Source organism: Lynx rufus, unplaced genomic scaffold, assembly GCF_022079265.1.
Source record: "Lynx rufus isolate CCGP_SWC_20201006 ecotype Redwood Valley unplaced genomic scaffold, mLynRuf1.p SCAF_17, whole genome shotgun sequence".
Taxonomy (NCBI): Eukaryota; Metazoa; Chordata; class Mammalia; order Carnivora; family Felidae; genus Lynx; species Lynx rufus.
In genome coordinates this window covers 1,480,072-1,500,446 of record NW_025814831.1, presented here as the reverse complement: position 1 = coordinate 1,500,446, position 20,375 = coordinate 1,480,072, and positions in this window count along the sequence as shown.

The window sequence follows — 20,375 nt, the reverse complement described above, 5'->3', positions numbered from 1 at the left end:
TACGTCCCTTGGACAGCTAATTCCCTCCCCTGGTCCCCATGCAGTGCCCCTGGCGTGGTGCCGGGTCGCTGTCCCTCGTGGGGTCATCACGGGGCTCTGGGGCACCTGCTGTGCCGGATCAGTGTGGGGGAGGGCTGCCTTGGCTGCCGAGGGCGTGGCGGTGGGATGTGGGCCGTCAGGCACTGGGTTTTGTCGGAGACCACACACCTGTCCCAGCCTAGGTTTGCAAGGCCCGTCCTTTCCAGAATAATCCTTTCACAGAAAAGTTGGCGAGGCGATGAAATTACCTAGTGTTGACGCTTTTCAACCATCACGCTGAACTGTGGGTTTAGCTTTCAGAAACATTCACCCTGTGGTTACAAGAACAAAGAGATGCTTTGGAGGTGTTCACGGATGTCCCTTCCAGGGGCCTCTCCCCGACCCGCGGCGTCAGAGCCTGCGGTGGTGGTCGTCCAGGGCAGCCGTGAGACACCAGCCTGGCCCGGGGCTGGCTCATTCCAGCCTGACTTGTTGCCACGGCGTCTCAGCAACCCCTCCCCTCCCCTTATGGGCACCTGCTTCCGGGTACCTGCAGATGCTTACTGTGTATATGTAATATTTTGTGCAGGCATGTGAGGTATTTGTGTAGTACCCTCACCTGGATGGTGCGGACCATCTCCCCCCGCCGGGGGTGCCTCTTTCAAGCAAAGTGACCTGGGATGACATGATATTCTTTGTTACAGAAGGTGGAGGAGGGCTCGGGCTGCCAGGCCAGCACACACACCCGCCCTCCTCGTGGCAGGGCCACTGGAAGGTCTGTTCGTGCCGAGAAGCCCTATAGTCAGCACCCCGTGGGCACATGTGGGCCGCGTGCCGGCCCGTGTGCCCTGAGGGGAGGGAGCCAGCTGGAGAAGGCTACCCGCTGTACCATCGGCACTGCGCGATGTGGGGGACGGCACATGTAGTGTGACGGCGCGAAGGTCAGCGGTTGCCGGGCGTTTGGGGGGAGGGAGGAAGGAATAGGTGGGGCAGAGGGGATCTTCGGGCCGGGCGATTCTTCTGTAGAAAACGGTAGTGGGGGAAACGCGAGGACAGCAGCCTGAACAGCAGGCTGACCGGGGCGGCACCGCGGACAGGGTGCAGGCTCGGAGAACCTACTCGGGGTGGACCTTGCTGTGAACTCCGGACTTTACTCAGCTGTCATCAGTTCACATTGGCTCATCGTTCGCAACAAACGTGGCACACGGGTGTGAGCTGTTTATAGTGCACAGACTGTCCCATCCCCGTGCTCCACGCCCAAAGCCACCAGAATGTTGTGCGTCAACTGTGCTTCAATAAAAATAAAAAAGAAAATCTATTTATTAAAAGAATTCATTGTGCTGTACAGAAAAGCAAAAGCAGCACCACGGACAGCAGCTTGGTGGGCCAGGAGAACCCTGTGCACAAGGCCTGTTGTCCTTTGGGTTCACAGGGCTCGGCCCCTTTCTGGCAAGGAAGAGGCAGCCCATGCACAGTAAAATAGTTTTATGCAAGAGTTTACTGATTAAGAAAGCATCTGGACCGTCATCCCATGATCTCTCGTGTCTTAAAGCCAAGGACAGTGTCCACTTCTATAATCTGAGTACCTGGCACCAAGCAGGATTGCCCCATAGAGAAGATTGGATTCATCCGTAATGTGGTCGGTGGAATTCTAAGATGGTCCAGATTTTGATATGAAATTTGTATATATACTGACCAATTTTTTTTTCTTTTTTTCCACCCTCTCATCTCCGTCCTATCTCACATAAGATGCATTAAGGCTGATTTACCATATCTCAGTATTTAATTTGCAAGATATCCAAAGTTAAGCATTAGTTATCAAGAAGAGAGATGACACCATCCAAAGACATTTCAAGTGATGTATTGGACTTTGTACCCTCTTTTGGAAAGAGGGTTGGCATATTTTCAGTTGTATGTGGGATAATTTCACTATGGTAGGTGGAAGATAATGTTGCTCTTGTGTTTTATTTGGAAACTAAAGGTGGTTCAAAGAGGCATGTTTGGTTGACAAGGAGTGGATTGTGGTGGTTTTGGTCTATGTCAATTTAGTTAAGAAGTAACTAAATTTCTTAGGATCCTTTCCCTGAGTGGCCCCAGATTATGGTTGGTCATAAGAGACATTCACACAATTTTTGGAAAGCAAAAACGCCGAAGCAGCAGTTTTTATGTCTGGATTCTGGACATTAATCCCTTATCAGATGTGTGATTGGCAAATGTTTGCTCACTTTCGTGGGTTGGCTTTTCACTGTTGCTGGTGTCCTTTAATGCCAAAAAATCCTTAAATTCTCATCCAGTCCAATTCATCTATTTTTTCTTTTCTTGCCTGTGCCTTTGGTGTCACATCCAAGAAATTCTGACACTGCAAAACTTTCCCAGTGTTTTCTTCTCAGCATTTTGTAGTTTCAGGTCTTACCCTTATGTCTTTGGTCCATTTTCAGTTAGTTTTTGTAGATGATGTTAGATGAGATTCCAACTGCATTTTCTTCCATGTGGATATCCAGTTTTCCCAGAACCATTTATTGAAAATATTGAAAATATCTTCCCCATTGAATGCTCCTGGCACCCTTGCCCCAAATCACTTAACCTTATATGTGAGGGTTTATTTCTGGACTCTCTACTCTGTTCTATTGGTTTATATGTTTGTCTTCATATCAGTAGCACACTGTTTTGATTACTATAGCTTTGTAGTAAGTTTTGAAATCAGAAAGTGTTGAGTCCTCAAACTTTGTTCTCATTTTTTCAAGATTGTCTTGGCTATTAGGGTTCCTTGAGATTCCACATAAATTATGGGATGGGTCTTTCTATTTCTGCAGAAAACGTCATTGGGATTTTGATAGGAATTGCACTGAGTCTGTAGATCGCTTAGGGAAGTATTGACACCTGTACAACCTTAGACCTCCCAGTTCATGACCATGGGTGTGCTTCCATTTCTCTGTGTCTTCCTTCCTTTGGCAATGGTGTGTAGTCTTCATTGCACAAGACTTGCACCTCCTTGGGTGGGTTTGCTCTTAGTATTTTATTCTTTTTGATGCTATTGCAAATGGAATTGTGTTCTTAATTCCTTTTCACATTGTTCATTGTTAGTGTGTAGAAATGCAGCTGGTTTTTGTGTACTGAATTTGTATACTGCTACTTGCTGAATTCATTTGTTAGTTCTAACAGTGTGTGTGTGTGTGTGTGTGTGTGTGTGTGTGTGTGTGTGAAATCTATAGGGTTTTCTGCACATAAGACCTTATCATCTGTGTGAACAGAGATAATTTTACTTCTTCTTTTCCAATTTTGATTATTTTTGTTTCGCTTTCTTGCCTAATTTCTCTGGTCAGAACTTCCGGTGTTATGTTGAATAGAAGTGGTGAAAATGAACATCCTTTCCTTGTTCCTGATTTTAGAGGAAAACTTGCAGTCTTTCACCACTGAGTATTATGTTTGTTGTGGATTTTTCATATGTGGCTTTTGATATGTTGAGGTAGTTTCCTTGTTTCCCTGGTTTGTTGAATGGTTTTTCAAATCATATATGTGTGTTGAATTTTGTCCAGTCCTTTTTCTGCATCAATTGAGATGATCGTGTGTTTTTCTTACCTTAATTATATTAATGTGGTATATTACACTGATCAATTAAAAGTTTTTTAAATGTTTATTTATTTTTGAGAGAGAGAGAGACAGAACATGAGCAAGGAGGGTCAGAGAGAGAGGGAGACACAGAATCTGAAGCAGACTTCAGGCTCTGAGCTGTCAACACAGAGCCCAACGGGGGGCTCGAACCAATCAACCAGGAGATCATGACCTGAGCTGAAGTCAGATGCTTAATGGACTGAGCCACCCAGCATCCCAAAATTGATCAATTTTTGTATGTTGAAACATCCTTACATTGCAGGAATATATCCCATTTGGTCATAGTATATAATCCTTTTAATATGTTGCTGTATTCGACTTGCTAGTATTTTGTTGAGGATTTTGCATCAGTGTTCATAAGGAATATTGGTCTGTGGCTTTCGTTAGTGTCTTTGGCTTTGGTATAAGGGTGATGCTGGCCTCATAGAATGAACTAGGAAGTGCTCCTTCCACTTCAATATTTTTGAAAAGTTTGACATTGGTATTTGTTCCTCTTTGAATGTTTGGTAGAATTCACTAGCAAAACCAATAGGTCCAGAGCTTTTATTTGTCAGGATATTTTTGATTAACAGATCCAATTTCCTTACTAGTTATAGCTCTGTTCAGATTTTTTATTTCTTGATTATTTAGTCTTGGTAGGTTGTGAACTTCTAGGAATTCATCCATTTCATGAAGGTTATCCAATTTGTTGGTATATTGCTGTTCATAGCATTCTCTTACTATCATTTTCATTGTTTTTTTTTAATTTTAATCATTCCTAGTGTGTTCTTTTTTCTTTTTAAGAAGGCTTCACATCCAGTGCAGAACACAATGCAGGGCTTGACCTCATGACCCTGAGATCAAGACATGAGCTGAGATCAAGAGTCAGATGCTTGACCAACTCAGCCACCCAGGTGTCTCATCCCTAAGTATGGTCTAGTTTTCCTTGTGATGTATACTTTGATCCATTGGTTGCTTAAGAGTGTGTTGTTTAAGTTACAAAAATTTGTGTGTTTTTCACTTTTACTGTTGTCATTTATTTCTAACTTCATCCCCCTGTGGTCAGAGAAGATACCTTGTATGAAATCTATCTCTTAAAATCTATTGGTACTTAATCCGTGTCCTAACTTATGGTCCCTCCTGGAGGATGCCCAGGTGCATTTGAGAAGAAGGTGTGCGTTGTTGTTGTTGGGTGGGGTGCTCTGCACGGGTGTCTGTGTGTGTCAGATCTGCTTGGTTCATTGTGTTGTTCAAGTCCTATCTCCTTACTTATCTTCTGTCTGGTTGTTCTGTCCATTATTGGGGATGGGGTATTGAAGCCTCTGTTATTGTAGAACTATCTTTCTTTGCCTTCAATTCCATGCAATTTGCTTCATATATTTTGTTGGTCTGTCATTGGATGTGTAAATGTTCATAACTGTTATATTGTCTTGCTGTATTGAAACTTTTATTGATATATAATGTTTTTCTTTGTCTCATAAACTTTTTTTGACTTAAAGTCTATGTTATCTGATGTAAGTACAGTCAATCCTGTTCTCTTCTGGCTATTATTTCCATAAAATATTTTTAAAAAAGTTTATTTATTTGATGGGGGAGGGGGAGAGAGAGAGGGAGAGAGAGAGAGAAACCCAAGTGGGCTCTGCACTGTCAGCAAGGAGCCTGATGTGGGGCTCAATCTCACAAACTGAGATCATGACCCGAACTGAAATGAAGAGTAGGATGCTTAGCCAATTGAGCCACCCAGGCACCCCACATAAAGTTTTTTCAATCTTTCACTTTCAATATTTGTTTTGTCGATACTACCCAAAGCAATGTACATACTCAATGCAATCCCTATCAAAATAACACCAGCATTCTTCACAGAGCTAGAAAAAATAATCCTAAAATTTGTATGGAACCAGAAAAGACCCCAAATAGCCTAAGCAATCTTGAAAAAGAAAACCAAAGCAGGAGGCATCACAATCCTGGGCTTCAAGCTATACTACGAAGCTGTCACCATCCAGACAGTATGGTACTGGCACGAAAACAGACACTCAGATCAATGGAACAGAATAGAGAACCCAGAAATGGACCCACAAACATATGGCCAACTAATCTTTGACAAAATAGGAAAGAATAGATGAACACAACAGATGAACACAAGGGAAGATGAACACAAGGGAAGGGAAGCAAAAATAATATAAAAACAGGGAGGGGGACAAAACATGAGAAACTCTTAAATATGGAGAACAAACAGAGGGTTACTGAAGGGGTTATGGGAGGGGGGATGGGCTAAATGGGGAAGGGACATCAAGGCATCTACTCCTGAAATCATTATTGCAGCATATGCTAACTAATTTGGATGTAAATTAAAAAAATAAAATTAAAAAATTATTTGTTTCTGTGACTCTAAAGTGAGTCTCTTGAAAAATAACAAGCATATAGTTGGATCATGTGTTTTTTTATCCATTCTGCCGATCTCTGCATTTTGATTGTATTTTCATTTAAAGTAATTACTGATGAGGAGGAACTTCTGTCTTTTTTTCTATTTGTTTTCTACATGCCTTACAGCTTTTTTTTGGGTCCTGATTCCCTGCATTACTGTTATCTTTTGTGTTTAGTTTATTTTTTGTAGTGAAATATTTTAAGTTCTTTTCTTATTATCTTTTATTCATGTTCTATACCTACATTCTTTGTGGCTACAGGGGATCATGTTCAACATCCTAAGGTTATAATGCTTTAATCTGAATTTATACCAGCTTCACTCTATCTCCCACCTCTATCAGTTGTTAATGTCATAAAACTACATCAAACATAACCACCAAAACATAACCTAATAATTCTTTTGAATATATTAGTCTCTTTTTCCTGTTTTATTGAGATATAATTGACAAATAACATTGTATTAGTTCAGGTGTCATTAGTCTCTTAAATCATGTAGGAAACAACACGTGGAGTAAAAACCAAAATTACAGCAACACTAACTTTTATTTCTTTATTTTTATTTATTTTTATGAGACAGAGAAAGAGAGAGAGAGAGAGAGAGAGAGAGAGAGAGAGAGAGAGCATGAGCAGGGGAGGGGCAGAGAGAGAGGGAGACAGTTTCCAAAGCAGGCCTCAGGCTCCGAGCTGTCAGCACAGATCCTGAAGTGGGGCTCCAACCCACGAACTGTGAGATCATGACTCGAGCCGAAGTCGGATGCACAACTGACTGAGCCACCCAGGCACCCCAATAACACTAACTTTTAGACTAAATAAAATATGTTAGTTTCTTGAATCATGTAGAAAACAACACATAAGTTTACAAACCATCATTACAAAGGTAGTAACGTTTGTAATTGCCCATGTGCTTAGCGTTATGAAGATCTTCATTTCTTTACTTGGCTTTGAGCTTCTGTCCAGTGTGTTTTCACTGAACCCTGTAGGTGACCCTTGAACATTTGCTGCAGAGCAGGACCAGTGGCAATGATCTTTCTCAGCTTTTGTTTCTCTGAGAATGTCTTAACTTCTTCCTCACTCTTGAAGGACAGGCTGGCCAGATAAAAGATTCTTGGCCAACTCTTTTTTTCTTTGAGCACTTTGAATATATCAGCCTACTGTCTTCTGGCCTCCAAAGGTTTTGATGAAAAACCTGCTTAAGATTTTTTTGAGGAGCACTTGTGTGTGATGAGTCACTTCTTTTTCACTGCTTTCAAGATTCTCTGTTTATCTTTGCTTTTGAAACTTGATTATAATGTGTCTCTCAGCGTGAGTTTCTTTCAGTTCATTTTGCTTGGAGTTAATTGAACTTTTTGGATGTTTATATTCATGTATTTCATCAACTCTCAGAAGTTTTTAGCCCTTATTTCTTCAAATAGTCTCTGTGCTTTTTTCTATCTTCTTTTTCTGGGACTCCCACAATGTGTATGTTGATTCACTCCCACAGGTCACTAAGGCTCTGTTCACTTTTCTTCAATCTTCTTTCTTTCTATTCCTAAGACTTGAACATTTCAATGGTCCCATCTTCTAGTTCATTGACTCTTTCTTCTCAAAGAATCATTGCTAAAATCTGCTTTGAGTCTTCATTTCAATTATTGTACTTTTCATCTCCCCAAGTTCTTTTTTGTTTCTTTCTGGATTTTCTATTTCTTTATTGATATTTGCATTTTGCTCATATCATTTTCTTGAATTTCTCCACAACTTCCCATAATTCTTCAAGTGTCTTTAAGATGGTTGTTTTGAATCTTTGGTAAAACTGCCATCAATTCTCTTTTGGGAACAGTTTCATTTTTATGGCCTTTAAGTAGGCCTTATTTTCCTGGTTATTTGTATGCCTTGTGATTTTTTTTGTTGAAAACCGGACATTTGAATTCAATGTGGTAGCTTTGGACGTGAGATTCTTCTCCTACCCCAAGCTGTTGTTGTTGTTATTTATTATTTGTTGTTTTTGTTTGTCTGATTGTGCTAGGTGGTCTCTGTGCCAATGGCCAGCCTGAGATGTAAACTTAATGTCTTAAGTCTTTTCTGAGCCTGAGGCTTTCCCTGGGCATGTGTGGTGACTTTCTAATTTTCCCCCCATATGCACTTGCTTTTGAGGGTCTTAGTTTTTGATGTCTGATTCCCAAAAAGTGAAAAACAGAAAAATACAGGGGCAGAAGAAGACGCCAACACTTTATGTCCCTTGGAAGTCATTCCACCCGAAGAGGGGGGTGCTTGCGACAATGGCCTCTCCCTCTTCTTTGTCGGCACTCCGATTAGAAGCCATGATCAGAGAACAGATCCCGCTATTCGGAGGACAGTGTCCTTTTGGCCCACCCTGGCTCCCACAAGCCACGTGTAGGCTACTCCAGGAGCGTGTGCACAGCTGCCTGCCCTGGGGCTGGGGCTGGGGGCTGGATAGCTGCTACTTTGTTAAGAGCTAAAATTGGCCAGAGTTAAGCACATTTACCACCCAAGACTTCTCTCAGAAGTTGCGAGCCTTTAGCAGACTCCAGAGTTCCAAGTGGGTGCATCAAGACAGATTCTGTGAGTGTGACCGTTGTCCGGGTGGGGAGACGGGTTTCTGGTGCTCCCTCCTCTGCTGTCTTCCCGGGACCCTCTCCTCTCCCTGCTCTTTATCCAGCTCTTCTTTCCGACTCCCTGCCCTGATGAATGACGGAGCCTTAAACCGTCCACAGATGTAGAGGCAGGAGCCTTCCACAACCCTCACCAGAGACTCCCCATCACGGTCTCTGGTCGGGGAGTTTTGTCTGCCTGCACAGTGAACCCTTCACATCTGCACTTTCATAGCATCTCCTGCACTTGTGCAGAGTCCTTTATGCCCTATCACACACCTTGCACTGCTGATGGCACCCTCGCTGACCCACCTGGTTCATTAGAGGTATTTTCTGGTGTATCCGTACAGCAGACGCCTCTCCAGCACGTACCTGGGGGCAAAGCTGCCTGGTGAAGGAGCACAGAACTCTGGCAGCTGGAGGCAACGATCAACTCTTTCCCAAAGTGGCTTTTTCAGTTTGACTTTCCAGTAGCGTCACATGCATGAAAAGTGCTGCAGACCCACATCCCGGCACTTGGTGTGCTCAGACGTCTTAATGTCTGCTGATGTCATTTTGCTAAGATGATATCTCATTCTGCTCTTGGGTTGAATTTTTTCTGATTATTGGTGAAGCTGACACCTTTTTATATGATTATTTGCTTTTTGTATTTCTCTTCTCTGAAATATCTATTTACGTCTCTTGGCCTTGTTTTGTATTGGATTGCCTTTTTTCTTGCTTTTCAGAAGCTATTTGCACGTTACTGGCAGAATTCCCTTATCAGCTGTAGGTGTTGCAAACATATCTTCCCAGATGGTAACTGGTCTTTCATTTTTGTTAAAGGTGTTGTTTTTAGCACCCATCACCCCAAGACGGACACTTGTTGGGATGAGCACTGGGTGTTGTAAGTAATGAATCACCGAATTCTACTCCTGAAGCCAACATTGACCTGTATGTTAACTAATTAAGGTTTAAATAAAAAAAAAGAAAATACAAAAAAGGGTACCTTGTGATGGACCTCACATTTTAATTTTAATATAAATTTATCAGTAGTGTCTTTTATAGTTTACGTCTTTTCTAAAACAAGTTGGCATTTGGGCCTAGGGGTGGAAACAGCTGTACTGTTACCTGACCTGGCTCACTGCACGGCCCACCCTGGTTCTGTCACATCCCATCTCTAAGTCCCTTTGTAAAGAAGTGCTCCGTGAACGCTCGTAATGGGACATGGGCAGGAAGGAGGTGCACCTTGTGCAGTGCCTCTAGCCTTTGAGAGCCATGGGCAGTGGAATTGTAAGGCTGGAGGACGTACTGGTAACTGTGAGTGGGGCAGCTTGGCTGGTGTTAAGTGAACTGAAGCACCGAAGGAAGAAAATGTCTCAGTGAGTCAGTCCCCTTTCCTGTCAACTCAGGGAACAGTGAGAGCATCAGAAATCTCCAATGACAGCGTTTCTTTTTTTAATTTTTTTATTTTTTTTAATGAAATTTATTGTCAAATTTGTTTCCATACAACACCCAGTGCTCATCCCAAAAGGTGCCCTCCTCAATACTCATCACCCACCCTCCCTTCCCTCCCACTCCCCATCAACCTTCAGTTTGTTCTCAGTTTTTAACAGTCTCTTATGTTTTGGCTCTCTCCCACTCTAACCTCTTTTTTTTTTTTTCCTTCCCTTCCCCCATGGGTTTCTGTTAAGTTTCTTAGGATCCACATAAGAGTGAAACCATATGGTATCTGTCTTTCTCTGTATGGCTTATTTCACTTAGCATCACACTCTCCAGTTCCATCCACGTTGCTACAAAAGGCCATATTTCATTCTTTCTCATTGCCATGTAGTACTCCATTGTGTATATAAACCACAATGTCTTTATCCATTCATCAGTTGATGGACATTTAGGCTCTTTCCATAATTTGGCTATTGTTGAGAGTGCTGCTATAAACATTGGGGTACAAGTGCCCCTATGCATCAGTACTCCTGTATCCCTTGGATAAATTCCTAGCAGTGCTATTGCTGGGTCATAGGGTAGGTCTATTTTTAATTTTCTGAGGAACCTCCACACTGCTTTCCAGAGCGGCTGCACCAATTTGCATTCCCACCAACAGTGCAAGAGGGTTCCCGTTTCTCCACATCCTCTCCAGCATCTATAGTCTCCTGATTTGTTCATTTTGGCCACTCTGACTGGCGTGAGGTGATATCTGAGTATGGTTTTGATTTGTATTTCCCTGATAAGGAGCGACGTTGAACATCTTTTCATGTGCCTATTGGCCATCCGGATGTCTTCTTTAGAGAAGTGTCTTTTCATGTTTTCTGCCCATTTCTTCACTGGGTTATTTGTTTTTCGGGTGTGGAGTTTGGTGAGCTCTTTATAGATTTTCGATACTAGCCCTTTGTCTGATATGTCATTTGCAAATATCTTTTCCCATTCCGTTGGTTGCCTTTTAGTTTTGTTGGTTGTTTCCTTTGCTGTGCAGAAGCTTTTTATCTTCATAAGGTCCCAGTAATTCACTTTTGCTTTTAATTCCCTTGCCTTTGGGGATGTGTCGAGTAAGAGATTGCTACGGCTGAGGTCAGAGAGGTCTTTTCCTACTTTCTCCTCTAAGGTTTTGATGGTTTCCTGTCTCACATTCAGGTCCTTTATCCATTTTGAGTTTATTTTTGTGAATGGTGTGAGAAAGTGGTCTAGTTTCAACCTTCTGCATGTTGCTGTCCAGTTCTCCCAGCACCACTTGTTAAAGAGGCTGTCTTTTTTCCATTGGATGTTCTTTCCTGCTTTGTCAAAGATGAGTTGGCCATACGTTTGTGGGTCTAGTTCTGGGGTTTCTATTCTATTCCATTGGTCTATGTGTCTGTTTTTGTGCCAATACCCATGCTGTCTTGATGATGACAGCTTTGTAGTAGAGGCTAAAGTCTGGGATTGTGATGCCTCCTGCTTTGGTCTTCTTCTTCAAAATTACTTTGGCTATTCGGGGCCTTTTGTGGTTTCATATGAATTTTAGGATTGCTTGTTCTAGCTTCGAGAAGAATGCTGGTGCAATTTTGATTGGGATTGCAGTGAATGTGTAGATAGCTTTGGGTAGTATTGACATTTTGACAATATTTATTCTTCCAATCCATGAGCAGGGAATGTCTTTCCATTTCTTTATATCTTCTTCAATTACCTTCATAAGCTTTCTATAGTTTTCAGCATACAGATCTTTTACATCTTTGGTTAGATTTATTCCTAGGTATTTGATGCTTCTTGGTGCAATTGTGAATGGGATCAGTTTCTTTGTCTTTCTGTTGCTTCATTGTTAGTGTATAAGAATGCAACTGATTTCTGTACATTGATTTTGTATCCTGCAACTTTGCTGAATTCATGTATCAGTTCTAACAGACTTTTGGTGGAGTCTATCGGATTTTCCATGTATAATATCATGTCATCTGCAAAAAGCGAAAGCTTGACTTCATCTTTGCCAATTTTGATGCCTTTGATTTCCTTTTGTTGTCTGATTGCTGATGCTAGAACTTCCAGCACTATGTTAAACAACAGCGGTGAGAGTAGGCATCCCTGTCATGTTCCTGATCTCAGGGAAAAAGCTCTCAGTTTTTCCCCGTTGAGGATGATGTTAGCTGTGGGCTTTTCATAAATGGCTTTTATGATCTTTAAGTATGTTCCTTCTATCCCGACTTTCTCAAGGGTTTTTATTAAGAAAGGGTGCTGGATTTTGTCAAAGGCCTTTTCTGCATCGATTGACAGGATCATATGGTTCTTCTCTTTTTTTTTGGTTAATGTGATGTATCACGTTGATTGATTTGCGAATGTTGAACCAGCCCTGCATCCCAGGAATGAATCCCTCTTGATCATGGTGAATAATTCTTTTTATATGCTGTTGAATTTGAGTTGCTAGTATCTTATTGAGAATTTTTGCACCCATATTCATCAGGGATATTGGCCTGTAGTTCTCTTTTTTTACTGGGTCTCTGTCTGGTTTAGGAATCCAAGTAATACTGGCTTCATAGAATGAGTCTGGAAGTTTTCCTTCCCTTTCTATTTCCAATGACAGCGTTTCAAGAGGCCCCATATCCTGCAGCCAGAGGACAAATAGGACTGAAAATTGGGCCCAGGACCCGGGTAGGATTACAAAGCAGGTTGAAAAGCCCAGAGGGTCTTCCCATGAAGGGAAGGGCCTCACAGTGAAGAATGGGACCCCAAGACCTGGGATGAACGCAGCTGGATTCGGGTCTGGGATCATGCAGAAAAGGAGGTGCAGGCCTCCCCACCAGGTCCAGAGCCCATCCTGCGGATGTGCTGGCCAAGCCTGAGGGAAACACAAAAAGGAGACGACAACCGATGAAGGCATAATCGTGCCATCGTCACACACCAACAGAGTGCACTTGGTCTTTGGGAACGCGTTGGATCTTTTTTATGGCCATAGGACAGAACAGTGTGTGAATGTTCTGCAGGTTTGGAATGCGGAATGTGGCTTGTCAAGGCCTGCGTGTGCCCAGCCGTTCGGCTGGTTGATTAAAGCGTTAACGGTAGGTACATCTTTATTAATATGCATCTGCTGGCCATGCACGTTGCTGGGGGGTAGATGTTACCATCTCCATGATGACTGGGAATCTGTGTAATTCTTCCCACAGGTCTGCTCATTGTTTGCTTTATCTTTTTATTTATTTATTTTTTAAAAATGATTTATTTATTTATTTATTTATTTATTTATTTATTTATTTACGTCCACGTTAGTTGGCATATAGTGTAATCATGATTTCAGGAGTAGATTCCAGTGATTCATCCCCTACATATAACACCCAGTACTCATCCCAGCAAGTGTCCTCCTCAATGCCCCTTGTCCATTTAGCCTATGCCCCTCTCACAACCCCCCCAGCAACCCTCTGTTTGTTTTCTGTATTTAAGAATCTCTTATATTTTGTCTCCCTCCATGTTTTTATATTACTTTTGTTTCCCTTCCTTTGTGTTCATCTGTTTTGTCTCTGAAAGTCCTCATATGAGTGAAGTCATACAATTTTTGTCTTTTTTGACTAATTTCACTTAGCATAATACCCTCCAGTTCCATCCACGGAGTTGCAAATGGCAAGATTTCATTCTTCTTGATTGCCGAGTAATACTCCACTATATATATATATATATATATATATATATATATATATATATGTATATATATGTATATATATGTATATATATATATACACACACACACCACATCTTCTTTATCCATTTATCCATTGATGGACATTTGGGCTCTTTCCATACTTTGGCTATTGTCAATAGCACTGCTGTAAACGTTGGGATGCATGTGCCCCTTTGAAACAGCATACCTGTATCCCTTGGATAGATACCTAGTAGTGCAATTGCTGGGTCGTAGGGTAGTTCTATTTTTAACTTTTTGAGGAACCTCCATATTGTTCTCCAGAGTGGCTGCACAGTTTGCATTCCCACCTTGCTTTATATTTTGAAAGCTGTGGCCCAGGCGTGTGTACATTTAGAGCTGTGTCAGCCCTCTTTATCTCCAGTAATGCCTTTTGCCTTCAAGTCTGTTTTATTTGGGATTAATATGGCCATTGAAGCTTTCCTTGGGCTAATATTTGCACAGAATGTCTTTTGTAAACTTCACCGAGTTAGCTTAACCAGCGCAATATTTTATATTAAAACATAAAGCATAAAAAACACATTATGTATAGACATATTCCCCTGAAACCTTTGACATTTGAGTAGAGCATTTAGCCCATGTATATTTGAGTTTATCCCTATTGCAGTTCCTGGGTGTGCAGGTTCATGGGTCTCATCAAATTTGGAAAGCTTCTGACCATTATTTGGTCCATTATATGCTGCTGGAAACCGTGAATTCAGACCCGTCTAGTTCTTTGGCTCCTGGTCACTGTGGATCCTGCCTTTCTTTCATTTTCTCGGCGTGTTACTTACTTGATCAACTGCTGGGCACACCAGCCTCTCTTCTCTGCCCCATTCTTTGCTCACATGGGCACCCTCCCCTCTCATCTCAGACCCAGAGGCCCAGGGCACCCCAGTGGGACCTCTAGACCTGGCTTCAGACCTCTCTTCCCGGTTGGGCCACCCCACCCTGTATGGGGCTCTGAGCTCGGGCTCTGCCCTGGGCCTCTGTGTGTCTCCTCCCTCACCATGCAAATATCCACCTTGACCTGCCCACCTGACAGCTTCAGGGGCAAAATCCTCAGGAAAGGATACTGGGTGGAATAGTGCCTCCCTCCAGATTCATGTCCTCCCAGAGCCCATGAATGTGACCACATCTGGAACTGGGCTCCTTGCAGACGTGATCAGTTACGATGCGGCCATATTTGAATGGTTGGCCCTAAATCCAGTATGACTCCTGTCCTTGTAAGAAGAGGGACATTTAGACACAGAGACACAGGGACACAGGCAAATGCCATGTGACGATGGAGCAGAGATTGGCCTGATGCTCTAAGGCCACGGGATGCTGTGTCTCTGGCAGCCACGCGAAGCTGGAAGAGGTGGGATCCTTCCCTAGAAGCGCTGTGGGGGCCTGCCACACCTTGACTTCAGACGTCCAGCTTCCACGGCCTAGAGGGCGTGGCGTTAGGTGCCCCATTTACAGCCACCCCCAAACTAAAGCCAGAAGAGGAAAGAAGCCCGTGTGTATTTTTGGGGAATGGTGTCTCTGGCGTGGTGGCTGTGTCTCTCAGTGCGCTGCAGGCAACTCTGTCTGCTTGTGTGTCCCCGCTGCGCCATCGGCCAACGGCCTCATCATGGCCCCGTGAAGATGACAGGAGTGTCCCCTGCAGCCGCGGGTGGCCGTCACCCCCCTCCGTGGTCGGGAGTCTCGTATAATTATTTTCTCCTTTCGTGTTTGTGTTTCTTTGGTTTTGGTTGTTCTTCTTCCAACTTTTAAATTTGGACTCTTGGTTAACTCCGTGTTTTCTCCCCTCCAGACACGTAGGCTACAGTTCCTCTGCTGATGTGACTCGAGACGTGTGCGTCGCTAGCCTGTCGTCAGGGAGCTTGCTGTGTGGGACCTGAATATTTTGAAATGTACTGAGTTGTGACCCAAGGCTCAGCAGACGGTGAGTTCCTACCAGTTCGCTGTGTGTTTAAGGAATAATTCTCCCTGAGTTCTGGGTGGGAATGCTGGGAAGTCTGCGACTGTGCTTGTGGCCCTGCTGTCGCCTGTCTGTAGGGCTGTGCTGACCTCTCGAGCCCACTCGGGCCAGGCCCTGACCCACCCTGCTCTGAGCCTGCGCTTGGGAAGGCAGCATGACCTCTGCTGGGCCAGATGCTGGACGCAGCCGCAGCACCTCCCTCTCTGCCCAGTGCCTCTCTGACTCCTGCTCTCCAGCCTCGGCTGCTGAGTGCCCTGCTCCTGGCCTCTGGCACTCCCTGCCTCCTGGCTTGGACTTCTGTGCACACTCCATCCCTGCTAATCCCCACCAGTCCCGTGAGGATAAATGCCACCCATGTACGGTGGCTCCAGATTCCGGTCCCCATCTCGGGCCTCTTTGCGAACACGGCAGCCCAGCACCCCTTGTTGGATGTCTAATGGGCAGCTCCAACTCGCCATCTTGGAAAGGGAGCTCTTGACCCCGATCTCGGTAAGTGGCAATTCCATGTGTGCTGTGAGTTGGGAGGCCCTGTGGGTGCAATTCTGCAAACCCTTCAGGTCTTGTGCCCCAGGATGTGTGTGCTCTGAACCCTGCTCTCTGCTGCCACTGCCCCCGCCCTGCTGCCTCCGTCTCCCCATGAGACTTCTGCACAGTGGGCTTTCCATCACCTCAGAGTGAAGTCCAGGGCTCATTTCTGCCCCAGGACCCTTTCATCTGCTGCACCTTCTGCCTGCAGTGTGCCCCTTGCCCCCATGCTGACCCTGCAGGTCAGTCACACCCTCTAGGATGTGTCAAACAGCACCTGCCGTGGATGTTTGTGTCTGGTCTCCTTGTCTTTTACACGACATTTCCTTGTTTTTAACTGTGCTGTTCATCCCTCATCAGGACGATGGTGCCACGGTGCAGGGGTCCGAGTCCTTCCATGGTAACACCTGCCTGGCACACAGCGGGCTGTTGATGAGTAGCCGCTGTCTAGATAAGTGGTCATTTGTTTGAAGTGGCTTTTCTTTGGTTCGTTGTGTGTTTCTTTGGTTATTTGTGTTTACAACCTACTGGAAATGATCTCTCCCTCCCCACCTTCCACTGAAAACGTTTCCATGCAGGTCAAATTCCTCCTGCTCACTGCATTTCTCCATCGTTCATTTACTTGGATTCCGTGATGGTGGCTAGGCCATGTACTCAGATACTTGGTCAAACACTAGTCCAGAGAGAGAAGGTATTTTAGAAATGTGATTAACATTTAGATCAGTGGCCACTTAGTAAAGCAGATTGCCTCCACGTGATGGTGGGCCTTGTCAAATCAGTTGAAAGCCTTGAGAGAAAAGTGGCTGAGGTCCCATGAGGAAGAGGGGTTCTACCTCCAGTCGGCCTTCTGAACTTTCCCACTCTGGGTCCCCAGGATGCTGGCCCGTTTTATAGATTTGGGCTCACCAAGCCTATACAATCATGTGTCCGAACCTGAAAGTGCCCCCCTTTATATGTATACGTACTTTAAAAATAAGATCATCTCTCACACACACCTATCATTCAGTCATCTGCCTATCATCCAGCATTGTTTATTCTCTGAAGAACTCTGACCAACACAGACTCTTTTTGACGTTAGATGCTTTGGCCTCTGTTTCGGGAGCTTTTTACTTTGTTTATGGGGACTCTGTCCTTATAGGTATTTGGTCTTTGCTCTGCAGGCAGAGCTGTGAGTCTCATTTTTTAAAGTTCCTGGCCTTGCTGTCATTCTGAGAAAGTCCTTATTTACCTCAAGAGAATGTAAATGCTTCCCCGTAACTTCCTCCGGTCTTACTGTGGACTTGTGTCCCTCAGTAGCACTGATGCTGCCATTGGGGGCAGGGTCCCATCTCCTGGCACCGAAGCAGTCTTGTTCCGGCCACTTGTCTTCCGGAATGACCTCAGCGAACATGGGTTTGGCCGTGGGCCAGGAATGGACATCAGGGCCTTGGCTGGACAGCACAGGCATCTGGTTTCTGCCCAGGTGCTGGGAGGTCTCAGTCCACAAGCCCTGGGGGGCAGGGCTGGCTCAACCCTTCCCCTCAAACACCAAGACATGGGGTCCGGTCGGACGTGGGGCCTGCATGGGGCAGATGGCTGGGCAGCGGGTTCCATGCTGTGGGATCAGGTTTGTCAAGCTGTGATTTAGGTGTGGGAGGACACACATGTCCTGTTTATCAGCACGGCTGGAAACAGGTGTTTCTGCCCAGAGCAGGCGGCGTCCCGGCAGGCGAGGCTGCGGTGGCCCGGCTGAGCTGTGGAGCGTGCAGGACACGGCCCTCCCCTCGGACCACATGTCACAGCGCTGAGTTCGGGCCTGTGGCCGCAGAGCTGGGGAAAGTCACAAACGCGTTGTGTGGAGGGAAACAGCCAAGCCAGGGCCCCATGGGGGCTGTCACATGCCTCTGGCAGATAGACAGTTTGGCCGAGGTCGGTTGGTGCTTATGTAAGACGAAAGGAGAAGTCATGGTGGAGGGCAGCCCACGGGATTCTTCTGCTGAAGAAACGAACCCGGCTGGCCAGGAGGGGCTGGGTTCACGTATGCTTTCCCCAAATGGAGCTCTGGCACTAGACGGATGTGCTCTGTCGTGTACTCTAGGGCATGTTGTAAGTTTGCTTCCTAGACAGAGAGAAGCTCAAATATGGACCTGCTGGGCCCAAACAGACACCCAGTATGCTCAGGGGCTTGGTGCCTTGCCCTCTTCCATTCTCCCGGGGCCTGCGGATGGGGCTGTGGGGTGTCAGTCCAAGGGCAGAGCCCAGAGCCAGGGGTAGCTTCCTTGGGAACAGCTGGGAGACAGCTGTGGCCGCTCTGTGGCGTCTCTGGGTGAGGCTGGGCGGGAAGATGAGGTTGAGGTCTGGAGGCCCAAGTGCACACCCTCCTTTGAGTCCTGCCGGACCATTCATTCGTTTGTGTGCTCACTCATTCATTCCTTCAACTACTGTGCATGCTGGGCGTGTGCTGTCCTTGCTTCCATGGGGCTTGGAGGCCGACTGGGAGGAGGACAGACCCTGGGGCAGGCGGATGGTTTCGGGCCGTGAAGTCAGAGGAGCAGACCCGGATGGCCTCGAGGTGGCTGGCGCTGGGGAGGCCTGGCCAGTCCAGCTGGGTTAGGCAGAAAGAGCCTTGTTCCTGATGTAAAGGGAGCCCGTCAGCGGCTTTGAGCCGGGGCTACGGGCTCACAGGTCTTTAGGGGACCAGACCGGCTGTGGGCTGGGGAGGGGGCAGGCCTGGAGGCGGGCTGTACAACAGGGAGCTCTGGGTGGGTGTGACGTGGCTTGGAGTGTGTGGGAGGCAGGTCACGATGACTTGGGGGTGTCTTTCGGGGGCCACTCGGCAGGCGGTCATTCACTGAGGTGGCAGCCTGGGGGAGGGTAGACTTCCGAAGGAGGTAACTGGGAATACAGGGACCGCAGTGTATTGTAAATGTGTGCCATGTGCAGGAGGACACATCCGGGGGACAAAGTGCTCTTGTGACTTAGGGTCCATGTTGCGGGGGACGTGCGTTCACTGAGCAAGTGTTTCTGAGCACCTACCATGTGCTGGGCTCTTCTTTCTGTGTTGGGCATCATCAGGGAGCCACAGAAAACTCTGTGCTCTTGGCATTAACTTTCTGGGTGATGGGAAGGAAATAACCAACCAATATAATGAGAAAGGGAGCCCCAGAGTGTGCCAGAGGGGCAGAGAAGAAAACGCAGTGGGGGAGCGGCACAGGGCAAGGGCATGGCCACTACAGGACCCGTGTGCGGACGAGCTGTGGGGGCACTGCGGCCTCCTGTGAACTCTGGACACGGGGCTGCCCTTGCCACTGATAGGTCGCCGAGGGCAGGGTGGGCAGGGTGAGCCCTCCGGGGCACAACCGTGGGCAGCCTCCTGAGTGGGTGCCACAAGGCTGGGGCAGCAGGTGGGCCCAGAGAGAGAACGGGATCTGTTCTCAGAGTTTGGCCTGAGACCCTAGATGGGGCCCCCTCGGCCGGCAGCGGTGACACGGGGACCCAGGGTGTGAGTTTCCTGTGGCTGCCACAGCAAATCCCACAGACCTTTGTCTCCTCAGGGTCTGGAGCCAAGAAGTCTGCCCCCAGCCCCTGGGCCACAGGCGGGCGTGGGCAGGCTCTGGGACACAGCCTGTCCCTGGTTTCCCTGCTCCAGGAGCAGCACCTGGGCTTGTGGCCACCGTGGGCACCTTGCTCTGGTGTCACGCTGCCTTCTCCTGTGGCTCTGTGACAACAGTGACCCCCACCAGCCGAGACCACCTCTCTTCTTGTACCCTGACCTTGATGCCTCTGCAAAGTGCCTTTGCCCCAGAGGTCACATGCAGAGGCCATGGGGGTCGTCTGACCACAGCCCCGCGTCCGGTCGTGGCATGTCAGGTGTCAGGTGTGGGTCAGCCTCCACTGGCCACGTGCAGGGATGAGCATGAGCTGAAGCCGTGGACGGATGAGGGTGGGTGAGGACGGAGGTGGTGAGAGGGACGAGCAGTGACAGGGGGACACCAGCATTGTGGCACTGGGGGCGGGGGGGCCGTGGACCGTCTGGGCTTGACAGTGGCTGCCCTCACTCTTGCCCCTGGCCAGCGGGTGGCGTCCACTGTGCTCGCCTGCCCCCGTGACCACTTCCTCTTCTGCAGCTGGGGACCCTGGGCGATGGCAGGCTTCCAACGGTGACTGTGTACTGGGCAAC